This window comes from Ovis canadensis, chromosome 2 (genome assembly GCF_042477335.2).
Source record: "Ovis canadensis isolate MfBH-ARS-UI-01 breed Bighorn chromosome 2, ARS-UI_OviCan_v2, whole genome shotgun sequence".
Classification (NCBI taxonomy): Eukaryota; Metazoa; Chordata; class Mammalia; order Artiodactyla; family Bovidae; genus Ovis; species Ovis canadensis.
The window spans coordinates 250,834,474-250,853,126 of NC_091246.1; the positions used below are offsets into that span (position 1 = coordinate 250,834,474).

Below are 18,653 nucleotides of genomic sequence, written 5' to 3' on the forward strand. Positions count from 1 at the left end.
GCAGTTCTTGTTAGCTGTGCATTTGCAAGTAGGTGAATTGATTACAGATGTTTCCATTATTATTAAGATATTATTAAGAATGACTGTAGGGAAAGGAGAATTATTTTCTAAGTGGTGGTGGTTGCTATTTTATATTGCCATTGTTTATCAAATCTTTTTTTTTTTTTTTAGAGGAAAATAGGATTTACTCAAAAAATTTCAAGTGGATGGTAGACTTTAGATACAAGTTTTGCTAGTAAAAGACTGTTGATTTCCCCCATTAGTCAATGAGACTCGTGACTGTAAACACTAAGACGTTTTCAAAATAAGAGAGTTTTTAAAATACCTGCCATGATAGCTGATGGTTGTTGAGGTTCATTGTTTGCCAAATAGCATTAAATGCCTTAAATGTTTTATTTCAGTTCTAGGAGATAGTTTCCATTTATTCATAACATTATTTTTTGAATGCTGAGACTACTTTAGCAATGTGTTGGCTAGAGTGTAGCATCCCATGTAGTCTAAAACTTGATTCTCAAGACTTCCTGGAGGGCTGACAAATTGGTCCTGGCATGTCAACAGTTAAGAGTGTTATGGATGCAGTGTTCATTGCACTTCCATGAATAATGGGGTACTCCTGGGGTTCTGAATCTGGTGGCTTTCCTCCTGCCTTGGCAGGGTCCTTTGCTGATTCTTCCATTGTCTCACCCTCATGGCTATGGTCCTTTGTGCCTTTCTCTTGGGTCTAACTACTATTTTCATGTTGATGACTTTCAAATTTCTGTATCTTTAGGTCAAATTTTTAGCCTGATTTGAAAATGCATGTATTCGATTGGTATATTTACATCTCCTCTTGGATTTCCAATTGACATTTCAGACCTCTTGATTTCCTTTTCGCCTCCACTTAACCTGATCCTTCTCAGTTTCGTTAAGTAGTATAGCTGTCTTCCTACCTGCTGAAGGTAGAACATCTGTAAACCATTCTCCGATTGTTATTTTCCTTTGTCCCTCTACTCTTATGCAGTAGCAAACCCTGTTGCTTTTACTATTTAAACTTGGCCTTCTCTTCATTTATGTCTACTATCCTACTCTCTTCTAGGCCACAATCTCTTATCTAGACAACTGCTACAGTCTCCTAACTAGTCTTCTTATTTCATTTTTTCATCAGTAGAATGGTCTTCAAGAAATACTGTTCATGTTTGCCCTTCCTCTGTTTAAGCTCTGCCATTGTCGCCTGTTAATCTTAGAGTTCACATTGTTGAACAAGCCGTGTGCGTGTGTGCGCATACACTCCCTCAGTTCTGTCTGACTCTTTGCAACCCTGGACTGAAGCCTGCCAGGCTCCTTTGTCCATGGGATTTTTAAGGCAAGAATACTGGAGCGGGTTGCCATTTCTTCCTCCAGGGCATCTTCCTGACCCAGGGATCAAAAGGTACCTCTCTTGCGTCTCCTGCATTGGCAGGCAGGTTCTTTATCAGCTGCACCACCAGGGAAGCCATTAATAGGCCCTACTCAAGTTGAAATGATGTAGCTCTTGCTTGAGCTTCCAAACTGTGGTTACCATTTCCTACACACTCCCTTCACTCTAGTCTCAGTATCATTTTTGAAGAGATCTGTTGAAGTACAGTTGATGTACAGTGTGGTGTTCACTTCTGCTGTGCATCGGGGATTCAGTCATGCATGTATTTGTGTGCTCTCACGCTTCTCCGTTGTGCTTCAGTGCAGGATACTGAATATATCCTGTGCTGTGTGGTAGGGTCTTGTTTATCCATTCTGTATCTGTAATAGTTTGCATTTGCTAATCCCAGACTCTTAGTCTCTTCCCCACCTCCGTCTAGTTTCATGATATTTGAGCACAGCCCTTTTCCTCCGCTGGCCTTTGCATACGATGCTCTCTTCCTGCAATGCTCTTTCCCTTGCTTTTTGTAGAATGTATAATTTGGATCCTTCAGATCTCAATTTAGATGTTATCTCTTCTGTTACTCACTTGTCATATTATTCTTTTTATTGTGTACCATTTTCACCATTTAAATTATCTGGTTTGTTCACTGACTTTCTGTCCATCTACTCCCATAAATGTAAGCACCATTTACTACTTTGTAGCTACTCAAAAAATATTTGTTGAAAGTGAATGATTGCGGTGACTAGCTGCTTAAAAGCCAGCTTCTTGCATTTGTCCTTCTAATGCCACTTTTCAGACCATTTGTATCATATTGCTTATAATTTGGGAGCTAGAATAGGGAATTAACAGGGATTGAATGTAAAATACCAGGCAGGCATTGTGCAGAGAGTATATCCTGTACTGATTTAGTTAATCCTCAGAGTAATTTATGAATGTTTTACTGTTACATTTTATAATTGAGAGTGCTGCTGTTTGGATATTAACTATGCCTACACAGTGTACTAAGGGCTAAAGCTAGGAATGGAACCCAAGGTTGTCTGACTGCAGGGCCTCTAAAGCACAGCGCATTAGGAAATTCTGTGGTGAGTTTGCTCTTAGGCAGGAAAGTAGGATTTTGGTCACTTGAAAAAATGGGAGATGGGTCTTACTTCTTCATTCTTCTTTCCTCTTCTCTTTCACCTTTTCCCTACTGTTAGGTAGTCCTTTAGTCACTGTTCACTCCTCCTGCTCCAGGTAAAGTGAATGACCGTCAGTGTATCCTTGACAATTCTGTATAATTTTCTACAGTCCTCTTAAAACAGGAAAAATAAAGTAGCGTTGGAAAGAGCATTAGTGAGGCAGTTTACTATAGGGAGTGTGTTTTTATAAATACAGATTTTTAAGAAATACATGCAAATATTTTTTCTTTAGAACAGTAAATTCAGAATGAAAAGCACAGTGTGAGATAGTTGACTTTAATATTAATTTTTAGTACTGTTGAAGGTGGTTTAGATAGGAAAGAGAATTGAAATGAAGTATGTCTTTTTCTTTTAATATGGGTGAATATGTTAAAATTATTTTTTCTTCTGACATTTCATTTGTTTTCCCTTTTGTTGTTGTTATTATTGCTACTACAAATTGAGATTATGGAATAAAATTAGTTAAGGATTCACTGTAATTGTTACAGAAATAGCAATTATAGGTAACTATTGACATATCAGAATTTGTTTTAGTTATTAAAAACTAGTCTGACTTTAAACCATATACACTCTTAAGTTTTTCAGATAATATTGTTTTGCTGATAATTTCAAGAATCTCACTATTATAGGTGACTATTGACATATCAGAATTTGTTTTAGTTATTAAAGACTAGTCTGAGTTTAGACCATATACACTTTTAAGTTTTTCAGATAATGCCATTGTTTTGCTAATGATAATTTCAAGAATCTCACTAGCATCTGTCTATTAACATAGTGCCATAACTCTTCTTCCATCTTCATCATGGATGAATTTAATTAATGTTTGGAAACTTAAGGTTTATATTACCAGATATTACATTACTGAGCATTTATTATCTTAAAACGGATAGTCTTGTACAAAGTATTGGGGAAAGCTCTTTTATTAGATTAAATTAAGGGTAGGCAACCTATGATCCACTAATCTGCTGCCTGTTTTTGTAAATGAGCTTTATTGGGACACACCAGAGCCATTCACGTTACCTGTTATTTGTAGCTTCTTTTGCATTGCAGCAGTGTAGGTGAGCAGTACCGAGAGCATACATCCCTCAGGCTCATACAGATACCATGTATACAAAATATTTACTATTTGGCTCCTAGGAAAAAGTTTGCTGGCCCATGGGTTACATTAACAACTTCTAATTTATCATGGTAAACTTCCATATGTAGTTTTTCACCTTTGCCTCCTTTATCTCCTTGTTATTTTTATTAATTAATTCTTTATTTCTTTTGTTGATTTATTTTCTGATTAACTGACTCTTCTGTCATCTCTGTTCTGTTACTGATACCACCTGATGATTTTTTTAAAAGATATTTTATCATTCAGGTCCAAAATTTTCACTTGGTTCTTTTTTATAATTTGTATCAACCTGCTGCTGATTTCTGTCTCTCCCTTCACTTCAGATGGGTCTACCTTTACCTCTTGGAGCATAGTTAAAATAATTGCTTTTATGTTCTGTGCTTGGTAATTCTAACATTGGAGTCTTTTCAAGATTGGCATGTATTAATTGTCTTCTAAGAATTGGTTAAATTTGCTTGGTTCTTTGTATGTCAGATAATTTTGGATTGTGTCCTAGACACTAAATGTTAAGTGTTATAAAATCTGAATCATTTGTGGAGTATTTTTCTAGGCAGTCAACCCTGTTAGATTTGATTTAATGTTCTTGATAATTGGTTACATTTTACTGTATTTATATATTAAGTAATTTCAGATTGTATCCTGAACATATAAAAATTTGTGTTTTGTAGATTTTGGGTCCTTTACAATCCATGGAGAATTGAGATTAAACTTTTTTTTTAATAGACAATTAACTTGGTTAGGCTCAGGACTCAAGTTTGTCTCTCTTTGGGGGGTGGTTTTAATCTTGATTTGTTTTCAGAGCTTTTAAAATGCTGCTTTTTATCTGTCACATTTATGTACAACTCTGAGGGTGAGCCTGGGACTTCTATAAGTTTATACAGAAAATTAGAGATCTCTCCCTCCAGTTTGCTTCTTTGGAATTCCGCTAGTACTCTCTGACTCACAAGGGGTCTTTATCCATTGCCTCTGGCCAAGAAGGGGTTTCTGGAGTATCACAGTGCTCTTTCTTTAATTCTGACCTGCTTAGTAATTTTCCACCAGTGATTTAAATTACGATGAAAAAATTGACTGTCAGATTAGATTTCAAAATGAAATTAAATTGGAATCTGTATGATGAAATTAAATAGGTACAGATGTATTGTGTTTATATTCAAATGATTGATTACTTACAGTTATGTGCAGAATGAATCAGACATGACTGTGACAATTTCAGATGGAAAGAAAACACAGGTGGAGAATATTTATTACAGACAGGGTGAATGTATTAATAAGCTTAGTTTTGAAGTAAAGAAAGAAAGCTTATACAAGGCATGGTTGCACTGGTAATAAATAATTGTCTCCCTTCGACTTTACTCTGACAGGATTACACCACATCTGCCTCTCTACAAGCGGTTAAAAGGAAGTGAGTGTTTTGCCTGGAATAGACAAAAAGATTTATTAATATCAGCGGTGCTCTATTAACATAGAGTTTTCCTGTGGAGTAGAGTGTACTCAGTTATTAAATCTCTGCATTTGATGTTAGGTCCTTAGAGCACTAAGGACCTGCCAAGGATAATTTGATGTGGTTCTCATTGTTGATGATTCTTTATTTTGTGAAGTCATTTCTTCTGTTAAATGTGGATTTCTTTGTTATTGTTTTTCTGGTGTACACACATACTTTGACTCATTTCAAGGTACTATAATCTCCCCTTTGGTGTATTGACAAGCAGTATTGATCCAGTGGTTTAAGTAACTGTGCTGTGGCTTGGGTTTGTTCTGTGTGGGTAGAGAAGGATCTTTCCCAGCTGTTAACTGGAGAGAGAAGTTTGTCAGGAGTTGTCAAGAAGCTGGCTGAGCAGATTTCCATATTGCATGGTTATTGGGCAAGGTTCAGAATAGTATAAGATCCTGCCATTGAAATACATTCAGTTCATTGCACAAAAGAAGCTACTTATTTTTCTGTGGGGGTAGCTGCTTTACTTTTTTCTTTTAATCACTCAGTCGTGTCTGACTCTTTGCGACCCCATGGACTGTAGCCTACCAGGCTCCTCTGTCCATGGAATTCTCCAGGCCAGAATACTCGAGTAGGTAGCCAGTTCCCTTCTCCAGGGGATCTTCCCAATCCAGGTATTGAACCCTCAGGTCTTCTGCACTGCAAGTGGATTCTTTACCATCGGAGAAGCCCAAAAAGTGAAAGTGAAAGTCGCTCAGTCGTGTCTGACTCTTTGTGACCCCATGGACTGTATAGTATGTGACCCCATGGCCTGGAATTCTCCAGGCCAGAGTACTGGAGTGGGTAGCCTTTCCCTTTTCCAGGGGATCTTCCCAACCCAGGGACCCCAGTGAAGGTCTCCCACATTGCAGGTGGATTGTTGGCCAGCTGAGCACCAGGGAAGTCGGTTTATTATTGTTACTGTTGCATTAAATTTCTCTTTGCTATGTAGATTTTTAGGATGAGCCATACTTCTTTTAAGTCTGGCGGACTAAGGAATTCCCTGGTGGTCCAGTGGTTAGGACTTGGAGCCTTCACTACGGGGCAGAGTTCAATCCCTGGTTCGAACTAAGATCCTATAAGCTGTGTTGCATGGCCAAAAAAAAAAAAGCACAATGTTAAAAAAAAAATGTCGAATGGACTAGATCATGATGATGAAGCATTTTGAGTTTATGACTCGATTGCAGTATTCTAGTGTCTGTGAATAGAGTGGTAGACAAAACAAAGTGCTTGCCCCATCATGGAGTTTTAATATTTTAAATACTTAAGAATTAAATAACAACTTTCTTGAGATATTCACATACAATAAAAGTCACCCATTTAAAATGTACAGTTTCTTGACTTTAGTATATTTTCGTAGTTTCGCTATCACCGTGGCCTTATAACCTAATTTCAGATTACTTCAAAAAGAAGCATGTGCTTTACAAGCATCCCTCCTTCCCCCGTTTCCACGAGTCCTCTCCAGCCTGAGCATCCACCAGTCATTTTCTTTATACTTTGTGACTACTTAGCATTTTGTGTACTTTTTTTCACTTAGCATTTTGTTTTCAAGGTTCATCCTGTTGTGGTATGTATCAGGATTTCCCTTTCTTTTAATTGCCAGATAAAATTCATTGTCTGAATACGCCTCAGTTTTGTCCATCATCCATCAGTTGATGGAAACATTGTTTCTGCTTTCTGGCTGTTGTAAATACTGCTGATAGGAACGTTCATGTATCAGTTTTGTGTGCACACCTTTTTATTTCTCTTACATGTATATGTAGGAGCAAAATTGCTGAGTCATTTAGTGACTCTATTGCTTAACCTCTGGAGAAGCTCATTTAGTTTTATGAATTCTGACAAATGCAGAGTTTTGCAGCCCCGCCATACTGAAAATGAAAAAATCCATCACCCAGCTACATTCCTTCAGTAGCCTCTTTTTTTTTTTTTAATTTTGTTACAGAATAGTTGATTTACAGTGTTGTATTAGTTTCTGCTATACAGCAAAGTGATTCGATTATATATATTCTTTCCATTTTCATTTATTATAGGATGTTGAATATGGTTCCCTGTGCTATACAGTAGGACCTTTTTTGTCCATTCTATATATTATAGTTTGCATCTGCTAATCTCAGACTCCCAGTCCATCCCTCACCTCTGCCCCTGGCAACCATAAGTCTCTTCTCTCTATCTGTGAATCTATTTCTGTTTTGTAGGTAAGTTCATTTATGTAATATTTTAGATTCCACATAAAGTAATATGATATATGTGTTTCTCTTTCTGACTTACTTCACTTGATATAATAATCTCTAGTTGCATCCATGTTGCTGCGGTGGCATTATTTTGGTTTTTTTTTTTATGACTGAATAGGTTTCCTGTGTGTGTGTGTGTGTGTGTGTGTGTGTATACACATACCATATCTTTATCCAGTTCATCTGTAAATGGACATTTAGTTTACTTATGTGTAAATAGTGCTGCTGTGAAGATAGGAGTGCATATTTTTTTGTCTGAATATATGTGCAAGAGTGCAATTGCTGGATCATATAGTGTTGTCTCTTTGAAGATGAACTCTTCCCAAGATCCTAGTAGCCCCTATAGATTTGCTTTTGCCAGAGTGTTTGTAAATGGATGCATAGCCCTTTTGAGTCTAGCTTCTTTCACTTAATTAGTATTTGAGATTCCTTTGTGTTGTTATATCAGCAATTGTTTCCTTTTTGGAACCCTCCAACAGGTGGGAAGGGCTTCTCTGAGCACTCAGCTGGTAAAGAATCCACTTGGAGTGCAGGAGACCCCAGTTCAGTTCCTGGATTGGGAAGATCTGCTGGAGCAGGGATAGGCTACCCACTCCAGTAGTCTTGGGCTTCCCTTGTGGCTCATCTGGTAAAGAATCTGCCTGCAGTGCGGGAGACCTGGGTTCGATCCCTGGGTTGGAAGATCCCCTGGAGAAGGGAAAGGCTATCCACTCCAGTATTCTGGCCTAGAGAATGCCATGGACGTCCATGGACGTCCAAAGAGTTGGACACGACTGAGTGATTTTCACTTTCAACAGGTGGGAATGTAAGTTGGTCTAGCCACTATGCTAAACAGTATGGAGGTTCTTCAAAAAACTAAAAACAGAATTATCAAATATTAACAACATGGTCAACAGCCATTTTTGGGGGGCAGTATTGGTCTTTTTTTGTATATAAAGAAAATGAACAAAAATCCTAAGTAGAGTATGTTTCTGGGTAAATTTAAATGTGACTGTCAGGAAATCAATTTGTTTTATGTGGTGGGTTGTGTTCTGAGGTAGAAAACCAGAGTCAGAACAAGAGCATTTCTGGCTAAGCACTTGTAGACTAATGTTTCTGTATTTTTTTTTTTTAAACGCAATGTAATGGTTCCGGTTGTTAATATTAAAATGATGATTTCCAGCAATTTTTAAATCTAAAACGCAATGGGAAAGAATGTATAGGCTTTCAATCTAATATCAAAACAGCTTAGGGAAACTGATTTTTTCCTGAAATTGGCAAAAACTCTGGACAGAAATACAGAAAATTGAATATTCGTATATTTTGTAGTAGAAGTATTAATGTGTTTGATTAAAAAGTGCTGCCTAAGACCTTGCTGAGGATGTTATATACTATAAGGAATAGCTCACCACTGCATTGACTCTCTAACAGTGGAAAAATTCCGAGTTACAGTGAGGGATTTTGGACCTGAATTATTAATAATAGCTTAACAGTAAACTGAATTGAAAAAAATATTGAAATTGCTAGTTTTATTTCAGTGCACTTTTAGTGGCAAAATATAAACGGCTTTGAAGCAAAATTTGTATTAAAACATTGGTTGTTGTTCAGTCGCTCAGTTGTGTCCGACTCTTTGGCATCCCATGGACTGCAGCACGTCAGGTCTCCCTGTCTTTCACCATCTCCCAGAGCTTGCTCAAGCTCTTGTCCATGGAGTCGGTGATGCCATCCAACCATCTCATCCTCTGTCGTCCCCTTCTCCTCCTGCCCCCAATCCCTCCCAGCATCAGGGTCTTTTCTAATGAGTCAGCTCTTCGCATCAGGTGGCCAAAGTATTGGAGTTTCAGCTTTAGCATCAGTCCTTCCAATGAACACCCAGGACTGATCTCCTTTAGGATGGACTGGCTGGATCTCCTTGCAGTCCAAGGGACTCTCAAGAGTCTTCTCCAACACCACAGTTGAAAAGCATCAGTTCTTCAGCACTCAGCCTTGGTATCTTTTTTTTAAAATCATATTCTGTCATAGATTCCTCAGTTAAAGTAGGAGTAGATATGTCCATATTGTTTAGGTTTGAGAATATAGTTTCTGGTTTGCTTTTGTCCATACCACAGTTGCTAAAGTTGTGGCCTCAGATTTCTGTAGTTGCCAGTTTGGGTCATTCAAGATGTTCTTTTTGGGATATTTTGCATGTTTTGTTCCTGTACTTGAGAACGGCAAATTCTAATTCATATTAATCTATTTTAATCTTTTCTTATAGCATAGTTTCATGCTTGGATTTGAGAGGCTCTGTCTTTGATACTGTTTAGGGAAATAGAAATTATCTGAGGATGCTTTGCTGTTGTCAGCCGAAGGCTTCATTCTGGAATTTGCTTCTCTTACTTTCCTACTGTCTCTAGTGGTACAGCTCTCACCCTTATCTTTTATGATGCTTTTTCCAGCATAGGAAAGGATTAATATTTTTTAAACGTTACTGTGATAAAATATGCATTTCATAAAATTCAGTCATTTGATGTGTACAGTGCAGTGGTTTTTTGTGCATTCAGATATATGCAACCATTACCACAGTCAATTTTAGAGCATTTCATCGCCTTGGAAAGAAACTTACACGTCTTGACTCCCTCAGTTCATACCTCAATTCATATCCCTCCATTGCTCCTAGTCCCAAGCAGTCGCTAGCCTTTTGGTCTTTATAGCTGATTCTGAACATTTAATGAAAATTATATAAGAGGCAGTGTGTGGTGATTGACTTCCTTCACTTGGCTGATTGCAAGGTTCATCCGTGTTGTAACATGAACAGTTAGTACAGTTGCTCCTTGAATAACATGGATTTCAAGTCCCTGGGCCCATCGTTGATAAACTGCTCCACAGTCCTTGGCCGACTGCATCTGAGAATGGAGCTGGGGATGTGGAGGGCCAGCTGTAAAGTTATAAATGGGGTTCTGACTGTGCTGGCAGGGAGACATCTGTAACCCCCACATTGTTTAGGAGTCAATTTGTATTTCATTTCTTTTTATTGCCAAATTAAATTCCACGATATACTGCATTTTGTGTATACTCTATTCATCAGTTGATGGACAGTTGATTTGTTACCACCTTTGGCTATTATAAATAATACTGCATATATATGTATAAATATTTATGCACGAGTTTTTCCAGGACATACAATGCTGTGTATATGCTACTCACTTGAGTGGAGTTGGTGGGTCATAATGCAACTTAATGTTTAAGCTTCTGAGGAACTGTCAGGTGGTTTTCCATGGTGGCTGTATTATCTCGTATTATCACCAGCAGTGTATATGGGTTCCAGTTTCTCCATGTTCTTGCCCACACAGGCTCTTTTACTATAACCTTCCCAGTGGGTATAAAATGGTATTTGATCGTGGTTTTTGATTTGCATTTCCCTGGTGACACTGAGCATCTGTTCATGTAGCTTTTAGTTATTTGTATATCTTCTTTGAAGAAATGTCTGTTCCGATCTTTTGCCCACTTAAAAAGTTGGGTTGTGTTTTTGTTGTTGAGTTATAAGAATTCTTTATACTATCTGGATAAAAGTCTCTCATCACACATATTCTTTGCAAATGTTTTTCCGATTCTGTGGGTTGTCATTTCACTTTCTTGATGGTATCTTTTGAAGTACAAAAGTTTTATTTCTGTTGAAGTACAATTTATCTGGGTGGTTTTTTTTTTTTTTTTGGTTGCTGTTCTTTTGGTGTCTGTCATACCTATGCAATTTGTTGCCACATACGTAGTCATGTAGATTTATTCCCTTATTTATTCCCTTATAAACTTTTAAAAAGTTTATACTTCTAGCTCTACATTTAGGTTTTTGATCCAATTTGGAGTTAAGTTTTGTGTATTTTGTGAAGTGAGCATCCAGTTATTTGTTTATTTTTTGCCTTTGTCTATCTAGTTGTCCCAGGAGGAGATGGTTAATCAGTTTCTATATGTGACAGATCTGAAAAACTCAAATAATTTTGTATATTCTTAAGTTATTTTTAAAACATTCTGAACTAATCTGGATCGTTTTCTGTATCATAAACAGTGACATAGGATTTTTTTAGAATTAAAAATTATGTGGATGGTGTGTTTATTCACTTGAGTGCATTTACTTTTTAAAGCTAGGTTTAGTTTTCTTTTGTTAGGGTTGTTTTCAAAATATGCTGGTTTATTTAAATTGGATTTCTTTAATTTTTGAAAGACATGTACCTTGTGGGTCAGAACTAATATTAAAGGGAAATTTCCAAAGCCAGCTGTATTTGAAACAATGTTTTGAGAAATCGTGTATGGTATCTTGTGAAATACAGTATAGTTTAGAAATTTTGCCCTTATTCTTGTATGTTATAGAAGTTATCCTTTTCATTATCAAAAGTAGGTAGAAATGAGAAAGTAAAGAAAGCATAAATCAACTAACATAACTATTTTGCCTTAAGGGTTAACTGAGAATGCAAAAAAGATCTTTTCGTTTATTTGTATCTGTTGAAATTAGTTGCCTGTGTCTTCTCTAAAGCAGTGTTTGTGCAAAGGAATTTGTACCCTTGTTTTCTTTCGTAATGAGGCAGTGTTAACTTGAGGCTGTTACTTTAAGAATATTGCTTACGCTGTGCATTGGGATAGCAGCTTTTCTTATAGTGTTGTGGGGCAGAGTTTAGGAACATTCACCTGGGAATTGTAAATGCACTGTTAGTATTTCAGCACACTGGAGGAATATTTCTATTGACTTTCAGCTGCTTGTTTTCTGATTTGTCAAAATCTACCTTTTGAGGAGGTTCTGACTTTGAGTCAAACCCAGTTTCAGGTATGATTACTGTAGATTTAGAAGCTCATCCTGGTGGAGTTCATTATCCTTGAAATGTTAGTAAACATTTGTGCTAAAAATAATTATAGTTCCCCCTCCTTCCTTCATGGTACAGTAGGAAATGTTCAGATCATTATGTAATCTCATAGATCCTTGGATTTCCCTGATGAAATTTGGTCTCTGAGAATTTTTTATCTGCCTAATTGACATTTAGTGTGGAGAGTTATGTAGTGAGTACTATAGTAATCAATTTAAATTCTATCATGTTTTAATACTCTTTAAGCTTCAAGTTTTGTTTCTGAAATTTATCTTGTTAATTTATTAGAAAGAAAATGGGGAATTAAGACTTTTTTGCAATTATATTTCTGCTTAAGTCTTGTTAGTTCAGTTATTACATATCCGCTGTCCAGTCTTGCTAATGATTATGCTTGTATTTCCTAAGGACATAATATAAATCATAGCAATTTGAATGACAGAAATGTCAAGTGGGTGTAGTACTCTTATTTCAGGCACGAGATTTGAGAAATAAAAACTGTGTTCTGGAGCATTGCACATGCATATTGCACACTGCGCATTGTTTAAATTAGAATTTAAATAGTACTGTGATGAGCTGTTTGCTTGTAATAGTGAGCCGGAAGGCAGGGAAGCATTCAGTGATGCATGCTGGAGATACGGAGCTTGATGGGAACTGGTGATAAACTTAATATTAATCTATAAAATTCTGTTGGTAGTTTTCAGAGGGAAATAAGTGAGTACTCTTTGTGACCAAGGGAAAAGAATGTTTGTTACTGGAACATTGACCAAATATATGATTGTCTGTTTACAAGACTGGTAATTACAGTAATATTGTTAGCCAGTGAAGTGACCAATAGAAATCCCGAGCCTTAACCTTTCCTTGTAAGATGAAAAGGTATGGTTCAGCCCTTGGGGCCTACTGCTGATAACTCACTTAGAACTTATTCCCACATAGTGACAGTTGACCCTGGCTTGAAAAAATAGTAGTTGGCTTTGCAGAAGAAAGGTTTTATGTTTTCTACCATTCATATGACCACAGTGCAGAACCATAATTCAAAGTAAGTTTTATTTCAGCTAGGAATAGTCTTCATTCTGAAAGAATTGACAAGCTAATAGAAAGGACTTAAGCCCTGAAACTTGTTAGGGTTATGTTTTCTAACATAAATATATATATATAGTTTAAATATATATATAGTTTATATATATATAACCTATAAATATATAGTTTACATATAAATATATATATATAGTTTCTTTGGATGAAGCAGTTCCTTTATAAATGGTTTGCCTTTGTTATTGCTCAGTGCAGCATTTTAGATCAGTTCTTTGTGTGTAGGGGAGGATGGCATGGTATCCAGCTGTTGTCTGAGGTTGCTAAGTTTAAAGAACTATCTAAAAACTGGTAACAATGTTCTTAACATTGAATGACTAAAGCATTGGGTTTTTTTGTTTGGTTTTCCCTCTCTCACCTGGGTAAACTGTTGCAACTTAGATATAAAGAATTTTACTTCTAATGATTCTTTAAGGGCTCCGCAACTTGTAGTCATTCTTGCACAGTTATTATTTGCAGCTGTCACTTTGTCTTCCTGTTTCACTGAATTAAAAAGGCACATGATGTGAGAATTGATTTGTTGAAGAAAGGATACTGTCTCATTTTGGGTTTATTACATTTGTAGTCTTTTAAAATACATTTAAATTATAAAAGTAACTTATTTTTACTGTAGGAAAGGCACATAATACGGGTTTGTGATCCTGTCATCCAGAGAGAGCTGCTTGTCAGTCTTTTGGTGCCACTCTCTCGGTTGCCATTCTTAAAGAGGTGGAATGCTGCCTTACCAGGGAGAAGAGCTCACATCTTTCAGTTTTGAAGCTGGATAAAATGACACTCTTTTGAAGAATATCCTGACAACATGTTGAAATATTTTAAACTAAATTGTGGTGGAGAGCCTTTTTTAAAAATGAAGAGTTGGTGGGTAGAGATGGGAAAAGTAGTAGCTTTTAAAATAGAAACACAAGGAAGCAGTTGTATTTGCCATTCCTGTGTAGTTGAAACAGACTTGGTCTTTGTCAGTAATTTCCACGTTGATGAATTAGTCTTATCTTCCTGAATATCCTGCTTATACTTCCTTAGTCTTTTTCTCCAAGAAGTAAAGGTGGTAGAGCCTCATTGTGGGCCTAAAGTTAGGAGGCTTGTTGTATGATTTTTATTTGTTTTGAGTTACCATGGAATGGTTATCATGGGACTCCCTTTTGGAGAGATTGATCTAATCACACTAGGAAATTTGAAATACTTTGTTTTCCAGTTTCTCTGGAGAAGTAAGCGGATAGCCCCAGTAATTGGATGACAAAGCTTGGGTTGGTGATGGGATTTTGTGGTCATAAGTTGCTCTTACTGCTCAGTTCGTTTTTGAGTTCTCTTATCCTTAACTCGCTCTTCTAGAATTCCTAGAGGACCTGTGCAGCAGCCCCTCGAGGATCGAATCTTTGCTCCTGCTGTCTCGGCAGTGTACAGCGCGGTGAGTACCTACCTCAGGGCTGTTGGATGGTGTGTGTTTTTTGCACATGAACCTTTGCTCTAATAAACAGTGTTAAATTGGTACATGATATGTGTTTAAAAAGTTCAATAAAATCTCAAATAGAATTAGATGCATATAATGTAATGTGATCCCTGTCATCTTACTGTAAGAAGTAGACATTGAAAGAAGCATTCTGTTAAGGTAGATTGACTCATGCATCTGTGTTTGTTCTCCCTTTTCTGCCTTTCATAAATATTGTGGTTCTTCTAGGATACTGAGTTTTAATTTTTTTTTTTTTTTACTATTTTCCCTTCAATTTTAATAAATTTTAGTTTTTTGCCTTAAATTTTTAATTTTACTTTTTTTCAATCTTTGCATGTAAAAATGCAGAAAGTTTAGAAAGCAGTGGTTTTAGTGGAAGGGAATTTAAATATTTATGTTAAATGATTTAAGTTCATAGATGACTGGAAATTTGAAAGAGGTTGAATATAATAAAATTAGAAGTGGAATTCAGGGATCTTACAGTAAGTCTAAAGGAATTTAGGAGAGAATTGTGGATTTTTTTTATTTTTTGTCTGTGCTGCACTGCTTGTGGGTTTTTTTTTTTTCCTAATCAGGGATTGAACCCAAGCCCTTAGCAGTGAATATGTGGAGTCTGAACCACTGGACCGCCAGGGAATTCTTGGACATACCTTTCTAATGTTTTATTTCATCAAACCATTTATTTCTAGGATAGGGTGCTTCATAATGTAGTGAGAGAATAAATAATTGTAATCCAACTGATACAATAAAGCAATAATTCTTATCCTGTTTGGTTATAAATTACTTTTAGAATCTGAAAATGGTCGCAGTGCATTCTCCTAAGAAAAGAGCATATACCCAGTGTTTGCAAATAATTTCAGAACTTCACGGATGTTCATCAGACCATTCATAAGACTTTGGTTAAGAACCTTAGTTAGAGATATCAGTTCACTTCAGTTGCTCAGTCGTGTCCAACTCTTTGCAACCCCATGGACTGTAGCACACCAGGCTTCCCTGTCTGTCACCAACTCCTGGAGCTTGCTCAAACTCATGTTCATCAAGTTGGTGATGCCATCTAACCATCTCATCCTGTGTCTTCCCCTTCTCCTCCTGCCTTCAATTCTTCCCAGCATCCGAGTCTTTTCACAGTGAGTCAGTTCTTCGCATCAGGTGACCAAAGTTAGAGATATGAACATGCTATTACATGCTTCGTTGAGGAAGAGGCAGTAAGCCAGAAGATATAGGACCTTCTTGACAGAAAAGGGAAGAAAAGGCCTTCTAGGAAGTTAGGAATTAGAGGCATGGTTAGTGGAATGCTAAGTAGTCAGTCATGTGTGGGATGTGTGTTTGGTTTTGTAGCAGAAGTAGAGATGAAGAAAGTGGGTTTTAAAGGTTTTAAAGTCATCCTAAAGAGAGAGAACTTTGTTATGTGGGTAATGAGTAAGGTAATTGTTTTTCTGGTTTGCTCAAAACGGGTCTCAGTTTACACTTGTATAAATCAGCTGAACTACCTGTTAATTATTTTTTGAACCCTCCACAGCTCCTAAAATGGACTCTGTTTGGATGATGAACTATCTGCTCACTCTACTAATTGGGAACCTTCAACTTATGTTAAAAAATAATCTTTAATTTTTTTTCTGGCACAACTTCCTCCAGGGCAGAGTTGTTTGTTTGTTTGTTTGTAGTCTTGAGCTTAGGGAATCTCCCTGCTGATCCATGGTTAAGACTACACACTTCCATTATAGGGAACATGAGTTCTGTCCCTGGTTGGGGAACTAAAATCCAAGATACTGCACAGTGCGGCCAAAAAAAAAAGTTCTGAGCTTAAAGGCTGTAGAATTTTATCAGGCATAACTCTTTAACATATAATTATTTCTAATTTTGAAGGGATTCCTTCAACATTAACTTATTTAGGAAAAAAGAAGAAAATGTAATTTTCTAGTAATCTTGACTCACTTTCTAGAGGCATCTACTCTAACCAATTTTTGGTATATTTTCCTTTTTCTCTGTTGTAGGCTCTGTATAAGGTATTTTATTCTCATTTGTCACTTTATGTTGTAAGGTTAGGTTTTCCTATGCTGTTTGAAACATGTCTTAAATAATAAATGGTTGTATGTTGTTTTGTTTTAAGAATTTAACATTCAGTCAAGGTTTGACAGATTAATTTTTAAGCTTTTAATGTGTGTCAGACACTGTTGTAGGCATTGGGAGTATAATAGTGAGCAAACTAACCTGCAGTTCTTAGGGAGCCTATTTTTTTGTGAGATAGAAAATAGTTACATGTATGTATGTGTGTATGTGTGTGAGATATCCTGTTGGGTGGTAATAAATGCCTTTAGGCAAACGAGGCAAGCTAAAGGGGTAGGGAATGGCTGGACATCCTACTTTAGTCAGGGCTCCTAGGGAAGTTTTATCTGAAAACCATGGCATTTAAGTAGAAACTTAAGAAATGAGGGTGTGCGATTGCAGATTTTAGGAAAAGTGCATCTCTGGTAGAAGAAACAGCAGTGCCGAGGTGCAGAGATGGCGTCTGGAATGTTAGACTGTGTTAGGGTACAGACCAGGGCAGAGACTGCGGAGTTTAATGTAGATATGAGAGAAAGCCATTGGAAATTTAAGAGCAGAGGAACTGACTTTTTATTTTTAAATGTAACTTTGTCTTTTATATTGAGGGTAGACTGATGAGGCTAGGTGGCTGTGGCTGTGAGGGGGAAGCGTGAAGATCACTTAGGAGCTTAATTGTAATACAGGCAAATAATGGTGGCTTGCTGTAAGTCGGCAGTGAAAGAGATGAGTAGTGCAGTTAGCTGTATATTTTGAAAGTAGAGTGAGGATGTGATGAGAGCTTGGATGTGGGAAGTGAGAGAAAGAAGAGTAAAGGAGGATGTCAGAAATCAGCACCTGAGCAGCTGAGTGGATGAGCATGATACTAGTTACAGGAATGAACGCTGGGTGAGAAACAGGGCCTTTGTTGAGAAAATGAATACATGTGAACGTTGTTTATGTGAGGAGTTAATAAGCACTAGGTTGTTTCCACTTTTTCTTATCGTGAGTAATTTATTGAATTTTAACCCTTTTCTGGATTTGGCATTACTGTTGTAGAATAACTTTCTAGAAACGCAGTTACTGGGTTAAAGTGTAGCCATGGTACATAAGTGAGGACACGTGACATTGTAAACGTAGTCCTTTAGAGAGGAGATAATCAAAATCCTGTGACACAGTACCTGTTGCACAGTTGACGTGAATTCGCTTTGCATTAAAGTTTTTGAATTTATTTTTCAGTTAGATCAGATTTGACATCTGGTATTAAAAGGTACTGTCATATATATGGTCCTTCAGTTAACTTAAAAAGTTGATATGTCAGTTATATGAAATGCATATTCTCAAAGGACAAAGACTTTTAGAGAGTACAAAGCTACCTTAAAATATGATGTCTACTTTTTGATCCGTTTTTCCATTTTTAGTGATTCAGATCGCTTCCTCACTCTTGCAGCGTTGTACCCATTAACAGTGAGCAGGAGGGTAGTTGACCAGCTGCGTAGTCTCCCCTTTTCTCCACCCCAAGATTATGTATTGGTCTTTAGTCCTATATTGTCTTGGTCCATTAGGATCATTCCTATGTCATAAAATAAAGCTAACCTTCAATTCACCTCCTCCTAGCTCAGCATATGGTGCCCATATGTCACTTTAATTGAGTTGGTAAAATTCCTTGAAAGGTAAAAGATACCGGGACAGCCTTTAAAAATGATACAGCCAGAGATTTCACTCTTTTATGTCTGATAGGGAGGCTGTATGGCATATGTCAGCCATTTTGGGTTAAATTGTCTGCTGATATTCAGAGAGGCATCAAAAGTAAGCCTCCTATAATGCCTTCAGTTTTACACTTTGGCCTGCTTACTATTTTATTATCATCTGGCTTTTCTGAATTTCTCCTTGAAACATTTATCAAGGATGA

At 36.9% G+C, this 18,653-nt stretch overlaps 1 protein-coding gene across 32 annotated transcripts in view; it reads left to right on the plus strand.

The window, feature by feature from the left end:
• EIF4G3 (eukaryotic translation initiation factor 4 gamma 3) overlaps positions 1–18,653 on the plus strand; it is a 355,715-nt gene that overhangs the window by 73,837 nt on the left and 263,225 nt on the right. For all 32 annotated transcript variants that reach the window (XM_069579156.1, XM_069579148.1, XM_069579151.1 and 29 more), the window contains one exon: positions 14,602–14,677. The gene's annotated coding sequence lies outside the window, so the exon portion shown is untranslated. The remainder of the gene's footprint in view (positions 1–14,601; positions 14,678–18,653) is intronic.